We start from the raw sequence: 21,751 nt of genomic DNA, 5'->3' as shown, positions 1-21,751 counted from the left end.
ACAAGCTCCCATAGGTCTGGGGTCCATTTGTGATTCGCATTCCACTTTTGGATTATATGGTTTCTGTTGCCCCAAGACCTATGTTTGCCTAATACATCCAATTGTAATTCTACACTGTTTGCATTACTTTTCTAACTCTTACTTACCTGTTTTAGGTATGTGTACATATGACTTGTGTATATTACTTACCTTCTAACTGAGGGTACTTACTGAGATACTTGTGGCATATTGTCATGAAATTAAAGTACCTTTATTTTTAGTAACTCTGAGTATTGTGTTTTCTTATGATATTGTGCATATGATATAAGTGGAATAGTAGGAGCTTTGCATGTCTCCTAGTTCAGCCTAAGCTGCTTTGCCATAGCTACCTTCTATCAGCCTAAGCTGATAGAAACACCTCTATTCTACTAATAAGGGATAACTGGACCTGGCACATGGTGTAAGTACCACCAGGTACAGTGACAAGCCTGCAGGTATGTGCCCAATGAAAGTGAAAGTTTCCAGTTATGTGTAGATCGGTACTGATATCTGTCTGTACAATGGGATATTTATATTTGGAAGCTATGGTTTGGGTATGTGATAAGGCTTTCACAGGTGATACAAAGTACCAATCTGTGTGTCACCTGCCTTGTTGGTAGAGTGACATGACCCTAACTTCTAGGTAGTAGTTTAGCAGTGTGTTTCATCTTAGCAGACATCCTGATGCTACTCTCAGTAATGCTCTTTGTGCTGTTAGCATATCTTTCACTGATTGTGTGTAGTTGTATTTTTCAACCTATTTCGTATCTGTCCAGTTACAATCCTATTGTAATGAGTTTCCCGCAGATGGAATCCCCTTATGGGGTCCATAACAATGGGTACACAATACAGAGGGACATGATCAGACCAGAATGCATAACTTTGTACATGGTTGATAAATGACACACAAACAGGACCTGTTTTAAGTGTAATTTATTGTGGATGAGCAAAACGCACACAAAAAATGGAAATAGGTTTAGCTATGGTGGATGACATCATCAGGGTAGCTGCTACACCATTTGAGAACACAGGTCCAGTGTCCTTGCACCACACGAAAATGGAGATTGGTTACAGGACAGTCAATATGGTGTATCTGTGGCACACAAAGAGAATAGTTCAGAAGAGGTTTACTTCCTGACAGCAGGTTTGGTCTTGGCATCTGCACCTGCTGGATGTCTGGGAGGACTTTAATGTTTGAGGGGGATTCTTCAGCTACAGAGGGTGGGGTATCAGAGGCATATCTTTCCCCTAGCATGGCCTCCATTCCACTAGCAGCCGCAGATGTAGAAGGTCCTGATGTATCATTGCTAGTGGAAGGGGCCATATGTTTGGTATAAGACCTACTCAGTCTCTCATCACCCCTGCAATTTAAGCCAAGTGAGCATTTTGTGCCTGCCGCTGCTGCAAAACTTCCTGGTGGTCGTCCCTCTGCAGCTTCTGGATTTTTCTCAACATGGTGATAACTTGGCCTATCATGCCGTGGGAACTTTGGTAGGCACCTAAGACTTGGGAGATGGAATTCTGGTAAGCAGTGTCCCTTTAAAACTCTATTCTCTGGCCCACAGCATTCCTCCCACACCCTGCCCCACATGCCTGTGTCCTTGGCACAGTGAGCCCACTTCCAGTGGTGGCAGGTCAATCATTGTCAGTGGTGGCAAAATGAGACTCAGGTCCCCGTAATGTGGGGCACACAATGGATGACACAGTCCTTGGGACACAGGTTAGGGGGCAAATGGTTGCCTCTGATGTAGATGCTGGGAGGAGTTGATGTGGGCAACATGGGGCTGACACTTGTTGACTGAACAGGTCACCAAGACGGGCCAGGTTCTTTGTCAGTGTCCAGGCATCCAGCAGCGTTGTCCTCCCTGGGGCCTTCATCCAGAGGGTAGCGGCAGTCTCTGGTATCCTCTTCATGGTGACAATGGCAAAGGTACCTGTGGAGAAAGTGGAACACGGTTTTCAGGTTACAATGGAGATATTGTATCAGTTGTGTGAGCTGCAGACTGTGCCTTGACATGATCCTCAGCAATGACATTGACAGCTGATGCACTTTGTAACTTGGGTACCACATGAAACTCTGTAACTTCAATTCCATACATCATGTTTTATGCTGGTAAACCATGTGTGTAGTGATTGTACAGCTGATGGCATTTGATATTGTCAGATAATTGACATGGTTGTTCACCCCGTTACCTAGTGAACTGTCTGGCATTATTGCTGGCGCAAATGAGAGCTGCTGAAGGCATATTGGTGTCCTTGTTGAAACACAGTAAATGAGTTTACAATGGACAATGCCCTGTATCTGGATGTACTGCAAGTGCATCCACTCAGCCACCTGACTTTCCAAACCAGGTTAGTATATTTCTAGCTTATAATCTTTGATCTGTGGGCTTTATGTACAGGCACTCAGCTATAGCTGTGTTTTGCTTGGGATGCTAGTGTGAGTGAGCCATTGCATTGCTATTATTACCATGTACTGTACCACACTTGTACAATCAAGATGAGTTTGATCAGATATTGCTTTAACATGCATGTCAAGTAATATTTGGTGCACTGTACTGGTGTTGATTATTTTGCAATTTAGCATTCTGGGAGTAGTAGTGCTATGATTTGCCAGTGCTTCACGTGCCATTTCCAAGGGCTGTGGAGCTAGATGTGTTTAGTGGACACATGGCATGCCAGGGAGGGCTATTAGGTGATTAGGAGAGTGTTGAGTAGGTGTAATGTAATTTGGGATGGGTATAGGTGGTGAGGGAGCAAGCAGGACAAGACAATTGTGTGACATGAATGTTGTTGGTACTTACCAGACTCCACTCCCCAGGCATTCCTTTCAGGCCCGCAGGATGTCTAAAACCTTCTCCTCCTAGGATGTGAACGTAGGGGGAGGAGGTGGGGGCTAATCGGCAGTCTTCAGTACAACAAGCTTGTGCCTGATTGCAATGGAACGGACCTTCCTCCTGAGATCGTTCCACCTCTTCCTGATGTCCTCCCTGGTGCGTGGTTAACTGCCTATATAATTCACCCTGTTGTCTATCCTTTGCCATTCCATTTTCCTGGCAATAGATGTTTGTTGGACCTCTGCTCTGAACAGGTGTGGCTCTACCCTGACAATTTCATCCACCATGACCCTTAATTCCTCATCAGTGAAACATGGGTGTTTTGTGGGGACATGGTAGTGGTTGTGAAGATGGTGTGTTTGTGTTCAAAGTGAAAGGGTGCAGAGGTCGGTAAATGGTGAGGTGTGAGTGGGTGATGGGTGTTGTGAATTGTTTGTGGTACTAATATGTGTGTTTTGTATGCTGTGCAGGTGTGAGATTTATGCATAGTGAAGTTTAAATGGATGCGTAAACTTGCTAATTGAAACTCTCTGGGATGTTGGTTGTCTGTGGCTGTATGTGGGGCTTTGATTGCAAAGGACTGTGGATTGTGTAGGGGTGTGTTATATAGTGCAGTGAGTAGGTGTGTCAGATGTGTGGATGTGTATCAGGTGTGGGGTATTCAAACTATCCAATGTGGTGTGGTATTCTGACAGAAGTGAGTTGAGACCGCCGTGATTCGCACCGCAAATCGTTTTTTGCCATGGAAGAACTGCTGTCGTGATTGTGGTTCATAATATGATGGGAGGATGTTTGTCAGGCTGGCAGTGCTGGTGGTGGGACCGTCTGTTTTCCATCCTCCACTGTCCTGGTGGTTTTAGGAATTTGGCTGTTTTTTGCCGGATTTCACAGTGTGACTCCTACTACGGTAGATGGATTGCCACCAAAGCAGCGATCTTTTGGCAGCCACCACCACAGCAGTCTTGCCAAAAGACCCTTTATATTGTACATTGGTTGTTGAAGTTAATTGTTAATTAATAAAGCTTTTACAATTTTAAAACAAAAGAAAAGGTACAGAGAAATGGAGTTAAGAATAAAAAAGCTACACTTACCTATAAATATTTATCTTCTCAAGGTTATGATATTTTATATTATGGATACAATATTTTGACAGGACGATGCTTTGATCTAAGTATTGTGATGGAACACTAGTAGATTAGTGGTTCTCCAGAGGATGCTGGTTAACAAATACAGACTTCAAACAGTCATTCAAACACAAGATCGTGAGTCTTCATCTGGAAGCCTTGGTCTTTTCAACCAAACTTTAATTCATGTTTTAATAAGTGTGTTTTTTCTGTTCCCACAGCTGCCTCCAACCCACTGTACAAACTCTCCAAATTAGGGCATCCCCAGATAAAGCTCTTTCTTTCCCCTAAGTGACAGATTCCTAACCCCTGCTTTCTCTGCCTTTCATGATGTTGGGAGCTTGGTATGGTACCACCCCATCCCAGTCCCTGCTGAGAAGACTTCACTCCAAGGACCACATGTGCCATCATGGGGAGGGTGACAGAGATCTTTGTTCTGGGACTTCTGTCCCAAGAAATTGAACTGTATTGTCACTACTTAAAAAATCATTCTCAAGAGAAAGGTGCCTCCCTTCCCCTTCTGCCACTGCCTAACCCTCCGCCTTTCATGCATTGATTGGTTTGAGGTTGTGATAGGGTGATACCAGGATTGGTGGCTTCATTGAGACTCCCAAGGTGATTGGAGGGAGCCTCAAAGAGCCTAGGGGGCACAGAAATTTACAGCTGGGTGACCCTGACCGCTTCTCTCCGTGTCATCTTTCCTGGTCCACAAATAACGCTGGGTCACATCTTTCAACATTGAAGATCACTCTATGGGAAACAGAATTTGCATGTTTTGGTATAAAACATTTCTTGTGCTTCACAGTGTGCACGCAAAACATTTTATGGGCTTTGTGGTGCAGACAAACAAAAAGTACCACACCTACACACACAGAATCCAAGCACAGTTGGTCTTGGTCTCTGCTGCTCAATGCTTTTCTCATTCTGCATGCTTTACCCGTTCCCACCCCACCACTGAAGACTGAATGCTGCCAGGTAGCTGAATACATAAATAACTCTGCATCTGCAAAATGTATTTCAACTGCACAATCATGTGCTTCCTCCAGCTGCCAGCGCTTTTGAACGCTTGAGATGGAGGCTTAAATAAATGATTGCTTAGTCTGAATACACCACTCTGCCAAATCCACAGCTATACACATCTTGAGATGTGGGAGATTGAGTGATTTGATCAAGGGCATGGACTTTGATTGGGTAGGAGAAGCTGGAATTTGAACCCAAGTTCTTGACCTTTATTGTTAAACCACATCTTGTGATTATCATAGCCAGTCCCATTGTGCCTCAATTTGGGTTTATTTTTCATACCAAAGCAAGGGTCTTGAAAAATGGAGGGAAGAGGGTGAGTGGGGGGCTACCAGCACAGCAGTTGCACACGGCCTTTTTATGATTCCAGACCATTGATTTAACCTCTATGAAGTGTCTCCACTTCACTTCATTAAATTACTGATAAACAGGGGCGACTCCTCTGTGAGGGCGGAGGAGCGTTGTCCCCCGCCAGCAGCAGCAGCTGCAAAACTTCTACAATACAACAATGACTATGTTTATTATCATTGTATTGTAGAAGGGGCGTGCCATGGGCTGTGAGGAGCACAGAGGGGAATGATCAGCATGTGTCTCAGGCCGGCCAAACATACATGCTCACTAAGCTCTGTCCCACCCAGCAATGCGTTGCCGGGTTGGAGAGAGCAGGCAGACTCTCCCAGTGTGCCTGGGAGAGCCCTGGCTGGGCGCTCCAACCAATCCAAACGCTGCAGTCACGCTGCCAGCAGCGTTTAGATTGGCTGCAGGGCAGTCTGGGAGCCTGTGCCTGTGGCGAAGGAAAAGAGGAGCTGCGCGGTGGTGGAGGCGGCAGCAGATTAAGATACGTTTTTTTTATTTTTTATTATTAATTTTGCACCCCCTCACCCGTTTCGCCCTGCCTTGTGCTGCTAGCCGCTCCTGCTGTTAAACCCTGGAGACAAGACTCGCATGCAACCTCAAGGAAATCAAAAACTCTGCAATGTCCAGCTTCAATTTCTAGGCTATTACTATTAGAAAATCTAATTTGGCATGTACTGCATCAACTGATCACGCCCGGGTAAAGACTAAGGCCCATATTTATACTTTTTGACGCAAAACTGCGCTAACGCAGTTTTGTGTCAAAAAAATTAGCGCCGTCTAATGCCATTCTGAAGCACCATGCGGGCGCCGTATTTACACAATGACGTTAGCCGGTGTTAGCCGCCGGCGCTGCCTGGTGTGCGTTGAAAAAAACGACGTACACCAGGCAGCGCCGGCGTAGGGGGATATGGAGCTTGGGCGCCAAAAAATGGGGCAAGTCAGGCTGAGGCAAATTTTTCGCCTCGACCCCATTTGCGCCATTTTTTTCGACTCCCAACCCCCATAGAAATGACTCCTGTCTTAGCAAAGACAGGAGTCATGCCCCCTTGCCCAATGGCCATGCCCAGGGGACTTTTGTCTCCTGGGCATGGTCATTGGGCATAGTGGCATGTAGGGGGGCACAAATCAGGCCCCCCTATGCCACAATTTTTTTTAAAAAAATACACTTACCTGAACTTACCTTAATGTCCCTGGGATGGGTCCCTCCAGCCTTGGGTGTCCTCCTGGGGTGGGCAAGGGTGACGGGGGTGTCCCTGGGGGCATGGGAGGGCACCTCTGGGCTCCTTCCGAGCCCACAGGTCCCTTAACGCCTGCCTTTTACAGGCGCTAAAAAACGGCGCAAAAGCGGGCGTACGTCATTTTTTTTGCCCGGAAGTGTAAATACGGCGCACATGCCGCGGAGTCAATTTTTTAGACGGGAACGCCTACCTTGCATATAATTAACGCAAAGTAGGTGTCCACGCAAAAAAATGACACTAACTCCATGGACTTTGGCGCTAGACGCGTCTAACGCCAAAGTATAAATATGGAGTTAGTTTTGCATCGGAATTGCATCAAAAAAACCACGCAATTCCGGCGCAAACGGAGTATAAATATGCCCCTAAGTCGGTTCCGTCAGGAATTACACTAGAGCCTGAACTGCCTTTCAGATCTCATTTACTAGCATTTATTTCATTGAACTAATTCATATGGACAAGAGGAGGACAGTGGGCAACATTTAGGCCCTCATTACAACCCTGGCGGTTGGTGTTAAAGCGGCATTAATACCGCCAACAGGCCGGCGGTAAAAAAAAATGTATTTTGTCCCTGGCGGTAACCGCCATCAAAGACCGCCACTTTAACACAATGACCACCAGGGTGGTAAAGGCCGCTGAGCTGAAGACTTCAGTCTCCAGCTCGGCGGTCATGACAATCCTACCATCTGGATTATCACCTGGCCTACCGCCATGGTTTTCGGGCCAAACTTACTGCCACGAAAACCATGGTGGTAGGCACTATCAGTGCCAGGGAATCACTTCCCTGGCACTGATATGGGTCTCCTCCGCCCCCCTTCCCCTCCCCGGAGTTCTCCTCCACCCTCCCCCTCCCTCTCCTGCCCCCCACACATATACACACCCACACGTGCACCCATATACATACATGCACACATGCATACCCACCACCACCCACGCATGCACACATACATACCCACACACCGCAACACACACCAACATACCTTGTCACACACATACATTCACAACACACAACACTCACAATCACTCATTCACTCGTGCATTCAATGTGACTCACACCCGCATGTATGTATTCCAAAACATACACACACACACCCCCACATAAACACAACACCCCCCACCCCCTCTCTTGTCGAAGAACCCGACTTACCTGCTTGCAGAGGGTCCTCCGGCTAGAGATGGTCCGCAGAGCTGCTGTCAGCAGCAGCGTCCGCCAGCAAAACACCGCCAGGCCGTATCATTGGTCATGATAGGGTTGGGGGTGTTTTGCTGCCGTGGCGGTGCTCCTCTCAGCAGCGCCGCCTTACAGCCATCCGCCGCCATGACCGTCGGCCGTGTTCTGCCAGCATTCTGGCGGAATACCGTCGACGGTCATGATACGTGTAGACGGCTGGTAGCCATGGAGGCGGTATATTGGCGGTCGTCGCCATCCCGGTAGGTGGTAGTTACCTCCAATGTTGTAATGAGGGCCTTAATTTAGATGCGAGCCTGTCTGAATTAATGCAGTGATGTGTATGGCTTGTGGAGTCTGTGTTGTTCAGTTTCACTTTTGAAAGTGTGTCCAGTAATAGCCAAGTTACTGTTTCATGCTCCTGATGGAGGGAATGGGTGCAGGGTCAAAGGCTGCCTGGGTTGCACCTTCACCCTTGCATTTTCCACTTAAATCTTTCACCAATAGGGAAAAGAGATTTCTCATTTGGGAGGGGCAGGTCTTTGGCAGGATCCAGGTTCCATATCTACATGGTACCATAGTGGACACACGGGCGGGATCACATCTGCATATGAGCCACCTGTCTTTAGAGTAGTGGTTTCAGTCTGAGTTGAAATTGTGGGCCCGACGTAGGGAAAAAGACCGTTCAGGGGAAGGGCAGAGAGACTAAAAAATAGTGTTGACAAGAACCTAAAGGTGGACATTCAGATGTGCTTCCAGAGTAAAATCATAGGGTGATTTTTGGATCTTGCCTTAGACAGTGTGTGCACTGTCTCTTGAGCTTATTAAAATGGGTTGGTAGCCCTTATTGTGCTATTTGTTTGCTTCATTGTCACTAATTTTTGCTGGCTCCTGAATGGTCACCGTGTTCTGGTTTCACTTTCACTTCATTTGTTTCTTACTTCTATGAAGTAAAGAATAGTCCTGATTGCTTCTTTTAAGTACTGTCCTTCCATGTTCGCACTTCGATTGAGGTACTTTTTGTTTTCTTCTTCCTCTGTCATCATTGTTGTTGCTTGTTGTCCTGACCCCTCCCTGTTTCTTTACCTGCCCATTGTTGCCTGCCCCTCTTCCTCCTTCTGTGTTGTTGCTTGCCCATTATTGTTGTTTCCCCATCCTCTCCAAGTAGTCACTTGTCCATTGTTTTTGCTTGACCAGTGCCCTCTCCAATGTTGTTACTTAACCTTTCATTTCTTGCCCATTGTTACTTGCACTGTTCTTAATAGATTACCCACACCCCCCTCTTGTTATTTGCCCTGTGACACCCACCACCCCTCCCCTCCATTGTTGGTTGCCCCATCCCTCTCACCTACCTTCTATCCATTGTTGCTTCCCATGTCCCCCCCACACACCTCACAGCACAAAAGAAACACACCTGCACGAGATCTATTTGGCTTCATCAATATATTTTTTGTCATTTTGTACAGCAGTAGCATTGCCTGTTTTGGGACTGTTTTTGTTTTTAACTTTCAGCCATGCTGCACAGCAACTGTGCTGCTGTGCAACATGGCTAAAAGAAACATTGACAAAGCCAATAGATCTTGCATAGGCAAGACCTATTATATTTGCCAATGCTTGTCTTAATATCAAATTGGCATATGACCAACAGATGCTCTGTTAAGACATTTTCCATTGAATATGATTATTTGCCACCTTTTAATCCATTAGAATAAAATGAAAGTCATTCATGGATTCCATTTTTTAACAGCCCTTTGTAAGGAACCTGAAGAAAGGGATGTTTTTTAGCAAACCATCCTCATTATGACTAGTCTTCTTTATCTGACCTATGAAACTGAATGCTAGACCCAGGAAATATGTATAATGGACTAGTGACAAGGGCAATAGACAGAGAATTTTGAAGGGTAGCAAAATTTGGCCTGACTTGGTGCTTATAAAAACTTGCATTGCACTTTTTGCTTGTTCTTACCAGAGATGGGAGTCTTTGAGGATTTTCACTTGCAATGCCTCATAATTCACACCAAGACAGGAATAAATATCTACAGGTTGCAGGGTAAAAAAAAATTTCAGCAGCGGCTGGGGTGGCTCAGGAACAGGGGAGCTGTTGGCTACACTGAATCTTATCATTTACCTGGTGGGTCAATGTGGTTGTGAAGGATTCCAATGGATAGTTTTCCTATGGAAAAATTGGACAAATGCCCAACTGGTGTTGGCAGCAATTCATGTGGTTGACCATATAGTGCACTAATGTGTCTCGCAGCTAAATGAAATAACAAAAAATATTGGATTGTACACAAAACATGGATGAGATAAGGAACTAAGGGCCAGATGTAGGTAGCCTTTTGCGCCTTGCAAACGGCGAAAAACGCCGTTTGCGAGGCGCAAAAGGCCTCACGCGATGCAGAAACACATTTTGCTAGTCGGTACTGACTCGCAAAATGTGTTTCTGACTCGCAAATAGGAAGGGGTGTGCCCTTCCTATTTGCGACCGCATCGCATCGCAATGTAGAGTTGATTTGTGACCGCGAAACTCGCAGTTACCATCCACTTGAAGTGGATGGTAACTCATTCGCAAACGGGAAGGGGTCCCCATGGGACCCCTCTCCCTTTGTGAATGCAAACAAAAATATTTTTTCAGAGCAGGCAGTGGTCCTATATGGACCACTGCCTACTCTGAAAAAAAAAAAAAAAAAAAGGTTTCTGTATTTTTTCTATTTGCAGCTCGTTTTCCTTTAAGGAAAACAGGCTGCAAAAATAAAAAATAAACTGCTTTATTCAAAAGCAGTCACGGACATGGTGGTCTGCTGTCTCCAGCAGGCCACCATCCCCGTGAGTGCCTAGACTCGCTATGGGGTCGCAAACTGTGACCCACCTCATAAATATTCATGAGGTGGGTCTTTGCGACCCCATAGCGAGTCGCAGAAGGTTTCTGAGACACCTTTCTGCATTTCCTTGTGCGAGTTGCAAATTGCGAGTCGCTGGGACTCGCAATTTGCAACTCGCAAAAGGAAACCTACCTACATCTGGCCCTAAATGTGGCAAAAAGTGTCATTAATGAGTGTAAAATAGTTCCTTGTACATTGAAATGGAAGTGCTCCATTGGAAGAGAAATAGCACAGCAATCAGCCCACATCATGAGATAAGTGACAAACTCACATAGGGGCTGAGCTATGCTGTGATTGACTCCATTAGAAACAATCTAACCATGCTGATTCAGGTCAACTCCTGCTGCTTCTTCATCTTCCTCATGCTTCCTAATATATTTAAATGGCTACCCCAAAGCTCCAGATGCGCCATCTCCGAGGATCTCTTCTCCAGCCAACTGGACTATGGCAACACTCTCTAAGCAGGGATGGTTGCTCACCTCCTCTTACGATCATAGGCCATAGAGAATGCTGCAGCAAGACTCATCCTGGATCTCCCTAGATGAGCCCACATCACCCCCTACCGCAGGGAACTCAAGTGGCTCTCTGTACAGAAATGATGCCAGTTGAATCTCCTGACCAATGCATACAAAGCCCTACACAACGGTGGACTTGCCTTCTTGAACCACCACCTGAACTTCCATTAGCCTGCCAGACACCTCCGCTCTGCATCCCTTTCCCTAACCTCGCCCCCCTCATCAGAGATGCCAGATGCTGAGGTTGCTCTTTCTCCTACCTAACAGTGAAGACATAGCTACCCTTTTATCTATGGACCTCTCCATCTCTTGTAGAGTTCCGAAAGTCCCTGAAGACCTGACAATTTGCTAATCAGCTGGACCCTGCCAAGCGCCTGGATACACTTATGGGTGAAACGTAGTGCTCTACAATTCTATTGATTGATTGATTATCTCCATGCAATGAGTGAAAGGGGACGTCTCAAAGAACCCAATGATCAGATGAAGCTGACCCAAAATTGACTCTGTATATTTTAAACAACGGGTGATCATATTACTGCACTTTAAAACGAGACCTAAGAAAGTTTCCAGCATCCGTCAAGTTTCCAATTCTATGTCAGGACCAGAGGCTTCGGATTATGCTTCTCTCTCTTTACTGCAAGTTAACAGCAGCCAATCAAAACACTAATAACAAAAACTACTTTTCACATGAACCCAAGTAGTCCATAATGTCCATCAATAAAAGGTCGGACCCCTGTATATCTGTCTCTGCTAACACAAGTCTTCCTCTTTCTTTGCTGCATGCAGCCAACAGATAAGCGAACATTAGATATTCTTTCTTCTAATGTTTACAACGTTATTTATTTCAAATATTGATTGTAGGATATTTACAGTAAGAGCGTGGAGAGAGAGTGGGGCTCTGAAACGTGTCACAGTGCTTTATAAACTCTTCAAGGCACACAACCAATTGCTGCAGATACGATCACCTCATGCGTTAGGTTCCAGCCCACTTATTTCAGGGACGTGCATATTGAGAAGGGCTCTGGCCGATGAGAAAGCTTAGAAGTCCTGGGGACTCCTAGACCGCGACCGTATAAAAGAAGACTAGTCCTCTTTCTATTTCCACAGCGTGCATGCGTCGTCCCCGGTGAGATTGCAGCACGCTCGTATTTTAGGCCTCACACTTTGAGCTCTCGAATGCGCGACTGGGCAATTAAGCGTTGTAATGCTCTGCCTCAGGGGTGAATAGCAGGAGCTTCCTTCACATTTTAGCCTGCTGTTTGTTCATATATATATATTTATATGAATATATTTTTTGTCTGTCTCACTTTGTGAGCTTCTTCCTGCTGGGGCTTCCCTCCTCCCTCCCCCCCCATTTTTGAAGTCTTCCGTTCATCCTCAGTAAAATCATGTCGTACTACGCCGAGGAGGATGAGTATTACCAGGATCTTCCTGAGGCAACTTATGAATATCATATGGAGGAGAAATTAGTAGCTTAGCTGGGATATCATGTCCAGGACTCAGTAAATCAGGCTCTTAGTAAAGGCATTGAAACCCTTTACTTAGCCAACGTGAATTGAGAGGACGCTCTCTTCCTGAATCTGGTTCCAACCATGACCAGCCTCAAAGGGACCAGCTTTGTCTGCAGAAATCCTTTCGCAAATGGCTGCGTCCATGATAAAAGACCATGAATATGGTTCTTTTCCAGCATTGGAGATTCCTGAGACCAGTATGGACTCTTCCATTCTGACAGAAGGGATTCCTTCTTCTGTCTCCCACTCCTCAGGTTCTGACCAAGAACAGGACGAACCTAAGTCATCTGACAAATGTAAACGTTAAGTCTCATAATGTACAGGAGAGTGATCAAGTTCCCCACACCTTGTCATTTGATCCGGAAAGCATAATCCATCCCCATTCTGCAGAATGGATCCTATGTGCAGAGATAGCTCATTATGTGCAGAACCGTATCAGAAAGAGTTTTGACGATGACATGAGCAATACTTTGCGTTCTGAATGTCCTCACCCCTCGTTATTGGGCAAAGTGGTGGATACTCCTGATCTCGACCCAAACATGGCAACTTTCATCAAGAGATTTTCTTAGGACCCAAAGAAGGGTTCAGACCGAGCCTGGAAAGACTGCCAAGATAAACTGTTAGATATATCTGACCCGCTCACAAAGACTTTAGAACTGGTGGTCCAGGCTAAGGAATCTAGTACACCTTTGGATCCCAAAACTATGCTGGAATGGGCTCAGCGAACCATCTGTAACGTGAATTATGCTTTGTCTACAGAGTGCAGATGCTCATTTTTGATGTGCATTGATCCTAAGCTTGCAGAATTGGCCCCTAATGAGGCAGGTTGTTCGGCAAATGGATTGCTCTTTGGCAACAAATTCGTCAAGGATTTGGGGAAGTATGTTGCCACCTTTTCCGAGCTGGACAAGGCACAATCTTCAATGAAGAAGATGTTCCACAGAGGCCTTTTTCTCCGGGCCAGACGCTACAGGGGTCAAGCGCCAGGCAGCGGATTAGTCCAGGCCTCTGGAGGCTACAATCAGTAGGGCCAAAGTTCTCACTCCAGGTTGGGGTTCTACCCCACGAGAGCCCGGAGAGGACGAGGATGTGGCTTCCACAACAACCGAGGTGGTTTCAACTCCTCTGAAGGAACTTCTACAGGTGAGAATTATTCCAATCTCAGAAATTATTCTTGGGGGCAGATTGAAGGATCACACTTTGGCTTAAGAGCGTATTTGACAGGACCCTTGGGTTCTACGGGCTGTGCTGGGATACAAAATAGAGTTTTGCACCTCCCCTCAGCAGATTTCTCTTCCTCGTCCCATTCATTTTTCCCAGATAGAGAACACTTTCGTGGACAAAGAGGTAGCAACCCTTCTACAGAAACGATCAATCATCAGATCAAGTTTCCACCCTTCCGGGTTTGTCAGTTCTATTCTCCTGGTCCAGAAAAAAGGCGGCGGCTCACGTCTTGTACTCAATGTAAGGGAATTCAATTCCTGGGTGGTCTACTGTCATTTCAAGATGGAGGGTATCCATCTCTTAAGAGATCTTCTTCAGGAGGGAGACTACTTAGTGAGCTTTGATCTCAAAGACGCATATCTTTTGGTGCCTATATTGGAACCACACTGTTGTTATCTCCAATTTCATTGATCAATGGTACGAATTTGCTGTTCTCCCTTTTGGTCTTTTCTCCGCTCCATGGTGTTTTACCAAACTCTTAAGATTGGTAGTGCAGTTCCTCAGGGAAAGAGGCGTTCGCCTCATTATATACCTCGGCGATATTCTGATCATGGCTCATACAGAAGAGATGGTCTTGTTAAATCTGTCTTGGACAGTCCAGCTCCTACATGATCTAGGGTTCCTCATCAACTCAGACAAATCAGTGATGACCTCATCCAGGGTCATAGAATTCTTAGGCTTTCAGGTGGACTCTGTCAAGGCCCAATTGTTATTGCCACCAGCAAAGAGGAGTTCCATCAGGAAAGAGTTGAGGAGAGCCCTTGTATCTCTGACTATATCATTGTAGACCCTAGCAAGCTTGGTGGGTCTATTGGCCTCATCTATTTAGGCAATTTTTAAAGGGCCTCTTCATTACCAATCCTTACAATGCCTGAATATCAGGCATCTTTGCAAGGGCTTATCCTATGCAGAACAGATTGGACTGCTGGAAGAAGCCAGAGCAGAGATTGCTTGGTGGTTAGTGATGAAGCAGAAAATGAAGGTTTTGATTTATTAACGCATAAACGTAGTGCTGAAATAATCATGTGTGACATTAACCGAATTAATAAAGATTGTACGGGGACAAAATGTGCCCTCAGAGTAGTTTGCCATCATTTATACGCGTGCTTTATATAACGTGGTGTATTAGAAATACACTAATTCGACATAATCATAAACGTGTGCTACGATTTGCTTATTTGAAATGCCTTAGCTTAGCATTACTTTAGCGGAGGCTTTGGCCTAGTTGCCTGGTCTCACGGTTTAAACGTTCGTATTTTTCCACTGTGCTATTAAACGTGTATTTCTGCTTGAAGCTGTACTTTTCCACAGAGACTGCTCGCATGCTTATCTTAAAGTTGGTGCCAGCATGGCATATTTTCTCTTAAATTCAAGGTCGGCTTGCAGGTGCGGACAATGGAGCCTCTGAGAGTAAGCTAATCGAGAAACAATGTTGCAAATTGCGTACCCATCTCCAAGGATAATGTATGCTTAAGTAAAAGCTTGAGAACTGTCGTTTTTGATTGGTCAATTTGAAGCTAACCTATGAACCCACCAATGGAGACCCTACAGGACTTGAATTGTTGTCTATAAAACCCAGGTGCACGAGAGGGAAGCTCTCTCTATCTTCGGACATCCCGCCATTTTGACTTCGTAGCTACTATGACCCATTTTGCTGCGACGCCATTTTGAGAGACTTTGATGCTTTCTCTAGTCGAGAGAAAGAGACTTTAATGATTCTTGCCCTAGAGACTTTAACTTTGATTTGTCCCTTTGCATGAAGTAGTAGCCTTAACTTGCCGCCGTGAGGCAATTGCCCCGTTCACCCCTGCCCCTTTGTCCCGTCCCAGGCTGATCGAGAAACGGTACCTGTGAGACGAAGACTTCATTGATTGCTGATTGGAATTGGTAATTATGAAAGGAAATTGTAAAATTGCATTGTGTTTCTTTTAGGTAACCAACTGCTGATTTTGATAAGGACCCTAGCTAGGAGTTTTCTAAATTGATGTTGCCAAATTGTTTTTGCATGAAGTCCCACATGCTGATGCTAATTTGAGGTTAGATGAGGATTCCATATGTCGCACGATGCAATTGGAGATCTTGTTATGCTGACTAAATGTACGCAATTAGCCCATTACAGATTATCGTATTAGTGCTTTGCATTGCCACTATCGAATGCCTTGTGATTCAAATGCTACATAGATTACACTTGTTTCGACGATATGGACAGCTATTAATGTTCATTTATGTTTATCATTTGGTGTTGAGACACATCTATATCGTGCTAGCTTTGTTAATATAGGGAAATAAATTCACTAACTTTGCAATAAACTGGTGTGGTTATTCCTGGCTGAAAGGTCAGGGTTCGCCGAAATGTATTCTGGATTAATTGTTAAGTGTTATGTTGTTCAAGGTGTTGCTTATGTTCGTTATTGATTATCGATAAGAGGTGATTGATCAATTAAGAGTACAGAGAGTTCCCACATAGTCAAAAGATTCATCGACCTAAAGAGCATCCGAACGCAGGTAAATTGTTACCACGTTCCGCTCTATCAGTTGATGGTAGCAGAGGACGGTTACGTCTTTTGGGACCCTGTACCATTAGAGTACATGGTGTCGAATTAACGGTTACGCATTTTGAGACCCCATTCGAAAAGTTGAATTAGATTTTCCTGGATAAAACTGATTGACAAGATGATGATGGGCTAGGTCCACCGCGACTTTCCCGGGATCTCGAAGCTTGCGAATGGAGAGAAAGGAGATGTGGAATCAGCGTTGGCGGTACTAGTGATGGTATGAGTGAAGTTAGGGTTTTGCGCTTGCACAGCTTATTGCCGCAGGGTGTGTGAAAAGGTTACGAGTTTTTTTTTTTAAGGATAGCGGAGGTGCGACTCCGAGTGTAGAAGTAGAGAAGTCGTCGAACTTCATAGAGTTAGCGGAGGTGCGGCTCCGAGTGTGAGAGTAGGGAAGTCGTTGAACTTCATGTGCGTCTGGCGCTTTGTGCATAAAAAGGTCCACGTGGTTGTTGTTGTTGAGACGGGCCCTGCGAGGTCAAGAGACTCCGGAGTATGTTGATCCATGTTGTGGTCTGGGCGGTTTAGGAGGTTGATCGGGCGTGGTCAACGAGTGGGTACGTGTGTTAGGGAGTGATAGGAACTTCGACTTCGGGCTTTGACAAGATTCTAAGTGCACTAGAACAGATCATTGACAAGTTGAGAGTAGGTCTGCGGGTCAGATTTGCTTGCGAATGTGGGGATTGAGAAAGACGGAATAGCGGCCGAGGCTGGTGAAAGAGATCGAATAGTGGCCGAGGTTAGTGAAAAGTCCCTAAGGTCCTGAAGCGATTATGTTACCCTTCCTGTAGTAAACCGACAGATCTGTTTTAGTTTTTGGTAGCTCGCGATACATGCAAAAAGTTGTTACGGGAGGAACTGAGTGAAGGAGGATTAGCCGCGAGGCTTTGTCAGCCGCAGTGTGTGTGAGTGTGACGTCACTAAGAGCCGCGCTGGGATAGGTTGGTTGGAGAGAAGGGTCGCGCACGGATTGGACGCAGTCCGTGGCACTCAATTGGAAGGGGAAAGGCAGGTGAAGAGTATTCCGGGAATTAAAGTCACCTATTGATTACAAATCTTGTGGAATAACAGTGATCTATTGATTATAAACTTTGTGAATTAAAAGGACGAGAAAATGAAATTCCTTAAAGCATTCAGGAGCGCGATGAAGGGAGAGACTTACATTAAAGCGAGCGTAGGAGAGGAGACGCCGCCCGAGGGTACACCAGCTTACATTGTAATGGAGGAAAAAGGGGTAGCTCCGTGTCTTTGGCTAAAGCAATGGCACAAGTGGACAGAGAAACATGGGAGCGTAGCATTCCCGATACATGGGACATTCAATATAAGGGTCCTAGAGAATTTGAGATTCACGATGTATGACATGAAGGTACCTCCAAGGCCAGCACAGTTTGAGGCTCTAGCAATATGGGAACTCATGGCTAGGCAGCAACAGAAAAACAAGTTTGAAACAAGGATGAGGAAGGTAGAAAAGACACTAGCGGATGCTAGGTGGGATAATGCACAGAAGGTGTGGAGGTCAGACGTATTGCAGGGAATAAAATTGTTCCCCGCAATTACTAAAGATGAAGAGGGGACAGGTAAGAAAGCTACCTGTAAGACAGACAGGAAGTGTTCCAAGGACAGAGAGGACGAGGAAAAGTTGAGAAAAGAAGAGGAGCTAGAGGATGAGGAATTGATAATGGAGTTGCTGAACGACCGTCCACCACCTTATGCAGAGAATGGACAAGGTCCAAGTACCAGTTCTGCCCCTCCGGCATCGGTACAGAACAGGGAAACGCAGAATCCAGGAGCACCATCGGGATCTAAGGATCCGAGCTTACTGCTCACCCCACAGATACCGCAGATCAGGAGAATGTATCCAGATGTGCCCGTGTTGAAACCAGCAGAACACTATCAGCCGCAGATGTCAGGGTACTACAGCAGTGATAACAGTGGAGGAATGATTCTAGATCCAACCGTAAGGGGCGTACAGAATGGTTACAACCCAACAATGGCACAAGCTGAATCAACTCAGTTTATGATGCCTCAAAAGCAGATGCAGGGAGGGAATGTTCATGCTCAAATGACGGGGAGTCAGATGGGCATGCCGGCAATGATGGCCCATAATATGGGGATGAACATGCCTCAGAATATGGGAAATGGACAGAATCCAGATGCAATATCACTACCTATTACCGTAGGTCCAGTGGTACCTTTGTATAGTCAGCCTTACTTAGGTATGAGCAGTCAGGGACAAATGCTGCAGAATGGGACAGAAAGAAGGTGCATAGAAAACATTCCAGGGATAACTCCGATAGCGGCTCAGCCAACTGGGTCTGGGTCCTTGATGGAGTTTAGTCCCGTATGCGCTCAATCGACACTGGTGAGGTCGAGCCCCCCACTGATAATACCATTAACATCGAACACTGAAAAGTTGCCGCAACCATCGATGGCAGTCGATGTGAATGCTACACTGATGGGGGTAAATGCGCAACAGCTGACACAATGGTTCAACAGTTTAAATTCCACACAAAGTTCAGACAGTGGGAAAGGAGACGATTACTTGAGCAGGATGAGGCTGAACATGGAAGCACAAGAATTGGTGGAAGGGAATATGGGTGTGAACAGGTTAGAATCCTACACGGAAGAGGAGTTGAGGTATCTATGTCCAAAGATCACGAAAGAGGTAAACAAGGTACATAAAAGTTTGCAGGAAGTAGCAGACAGGAACGGGATTGACATAGGCAAGACGAAGCACTTGAGCAGGAGCTATAGGTTGGATTTTGGGACCACAGATTTTGAACACATGAGATCAGCAGGCATGAAGGCACACCTTAGAGAATTGTTGCAGAGTGCCCAAGTGTGGAGGTGCTTAGACAAGTGGGAAAGCAGATGGGTAAAGAGGAAGGATAAGAGGAGGGACAGTGCCACAGAGCACAATGAGAAAAGACCACAGAGTAGTGATACAATAACTATGTTACCAATGAGGGAGACAGCAGGGGGAAAGTTAGTACATGTACCATGGCACAGGAGCGATATTCAGTCCTTTACGAATGATTTTCCCAAACTGAGAGAGAAGCCGATCGAATGGTATCAACAGACTGATAGGTTTGTGAAGCTTGCAAAATGTCTCTGGGAAGACCTGAACACTTTATTCGAGATCGTGGTTCCGGCAGATTTGTGGGAGGATTGCAAAAGAGCTGTAGGTTGGCCGACAAGTGAACCAGAGAGAGACAGAGAGACGGGTGCGCCATCACCTATGGTGATGTGTCTGTACTATAAGGTGATCGAACATTTGAAGACGAAGGTTGCCGCCAAAAATGTGGATTGGCAGAAAATTGATCGAACTGCCCAAGAGGCTAAAGAATCGATTCATAGTTACTATGAGAGATTGTTGAAGGCGTTCAAGAATTACAGTGGCACAGAAGCAATAGAGGCGAAAGATATGCTTCATTTTGTGTTCAGATTTGTGGAAGGGCTGAGACCAGATATAAGTCAGATGATAAAATCACATTTGATCTGCTGGCAGTCGAAACCGATTGATGAAGTCTTGACTTATGCGAAATACTGTAGCGACGAAATTGAGGTGAAACAGAAAAGGCTGAAAGAGAAGGTGATGATGATGCAGCTTAAGGCGGCTCAGACAGGCTTGCAAGGTCTGCAGGGACTGCAAGGGTTGCCAGGGATGCAAGGGTTCCAACAGCAGGTACCGCAACAGCAGCCGCAGTTGCAGGGAGGCATGGTGTTTCAGCAACAGCAGCCGCAGTCGCAAGGAAACATGGCGTTTCAGCCACAGGGCAGAGGCAGAGGTAGAGGAGGTTTTGTGAATAATGGACGGATTTAAACACTGTTGTGACAGGTGTGCAGGCAATGAAGAAAGTGATGCCGTGTCACGCGTGCGGAAACGTAGGTCATTGGAAACGCGAGTGTCCGATGGTGGTGCAGGAAGGTGCAGGTGCAGGTGTAGGTGTTGGTCAGCAAAACAATGATGTCAATGCATTTCAGACAATGAGAGGACCGAAAATGAGAGGTCCAAACCCAAATTTTCAGACTATAAATCAATTGCAGGGATTACAACCTATGCAGCCGCAGCAGATGCAGATGCCCCGTGTGCAGATGACGCAAATGCAGCCGATGCAGCAGCAGTTACCTTTGGTACCTAATCAGCAAATGCAAATACCTTTGGCACCAATGAGTCAGCAGCAAATGATGGTTCCTCCACAGGTAACGGGTCAGGTAATGAGCACAAACGGCACAGTACAACAGTTCCCATTACACAGTGAGAGTGGAATAAACAATGTATGGGAGAGTGAAAGCTCAGAAGAGGAAGGAGATTGTGTGCTTGCGGCATCCCTAGAAGTTGATCAAAAGGGTCCGTACGTAGAAGGAAGAGTAATGGGTCATCGTGTTTCATTCTTGGTTGACACGGGAGCCACACGTTCAACTGTTAAGAGCAGTGAAGTACCAAATTTGCCACTCTCAGGGAGGACAGTTCAAGTGGTGGGAGTAGCAAACAGGCATCTGACGAACCCAATAACAGATCCGATACCAGTCAACATTGGTAACTATCAAGGGGTACATCAGTTTGTGGTGTGTGACTCAAGCCCGATAGCACTGTTAGGAAGAGACCTATTGTGTAAATTGGGTTGCTCGATCATGTGTTCAAACGAAGGAATAACAATAGAGACGAGCAATGATGGGGAAGACGAGGACAGTGTAGAGGGGGATGAGATAGAAACAGTTGACGAAGAGTATCCTCTGATTTGTCTTTTACCAATGATAACTGAAGAAGATATCCCAGCAGAACTACGGGAAACAGTCGGAGAGAAAGTGTGGGACATGACAGGGAAAGAGGTGGGATTGATGAAAGGAGTAGAACCAGTAAAAGTGATGGTAAAGCCCAATGCGATCTTTCCCCAGACCCCACAATACCACATGCCACAAGATACCCTCATGAAAGTTGCCCAACTTATTGACGAATTCGTGAAGCAGGGAGTACTGAAAGAAGTATTAAGCAGCCCATGTAATTCACCGATAATGGGACTAATAAAGCCAAGTGGGAAAGTCCGACTTGTACAGGATTTGAGGAAAATAAATGACATCATAATAAAGTGCTGCCCTGTCGTACCGAATCCAGCTGTGATAATGTTTCAGATCCCTTGCGAAGCTGAGTGGTTCTCAGTCATCGATTTGTCACAAGCATTCTTTTCTGTGCTTCTTCATGAGGACAGCCAATTCCTCTTTTGTTTCAAATTCCTAGACAGAGTGTACAGTTGGTGCCGAATTCCTCAAGGGTTTTCTGAGTCACCGTCGATATTCAATCAGGTTC

Source organism: Pleurodeles waltl, chromosome 11 (genome assembly GCF_031143425.1).
Source record: "Pleurodeles waltl isolate 20211129_DDA chromosome 11, aPleWal1.hap1.20221129, whole genome shotgun sequence".
Classification (NCBI taxonomy): domain Eukaryota; kingdom Metazoa; phylum Chordata; class Amphibia; order Caudata; family Salamandridae; genus Pleurodeles; species Pleurodeles waltl.
This window is presented reverse-complemented; position numbering follows the sequence as displayed.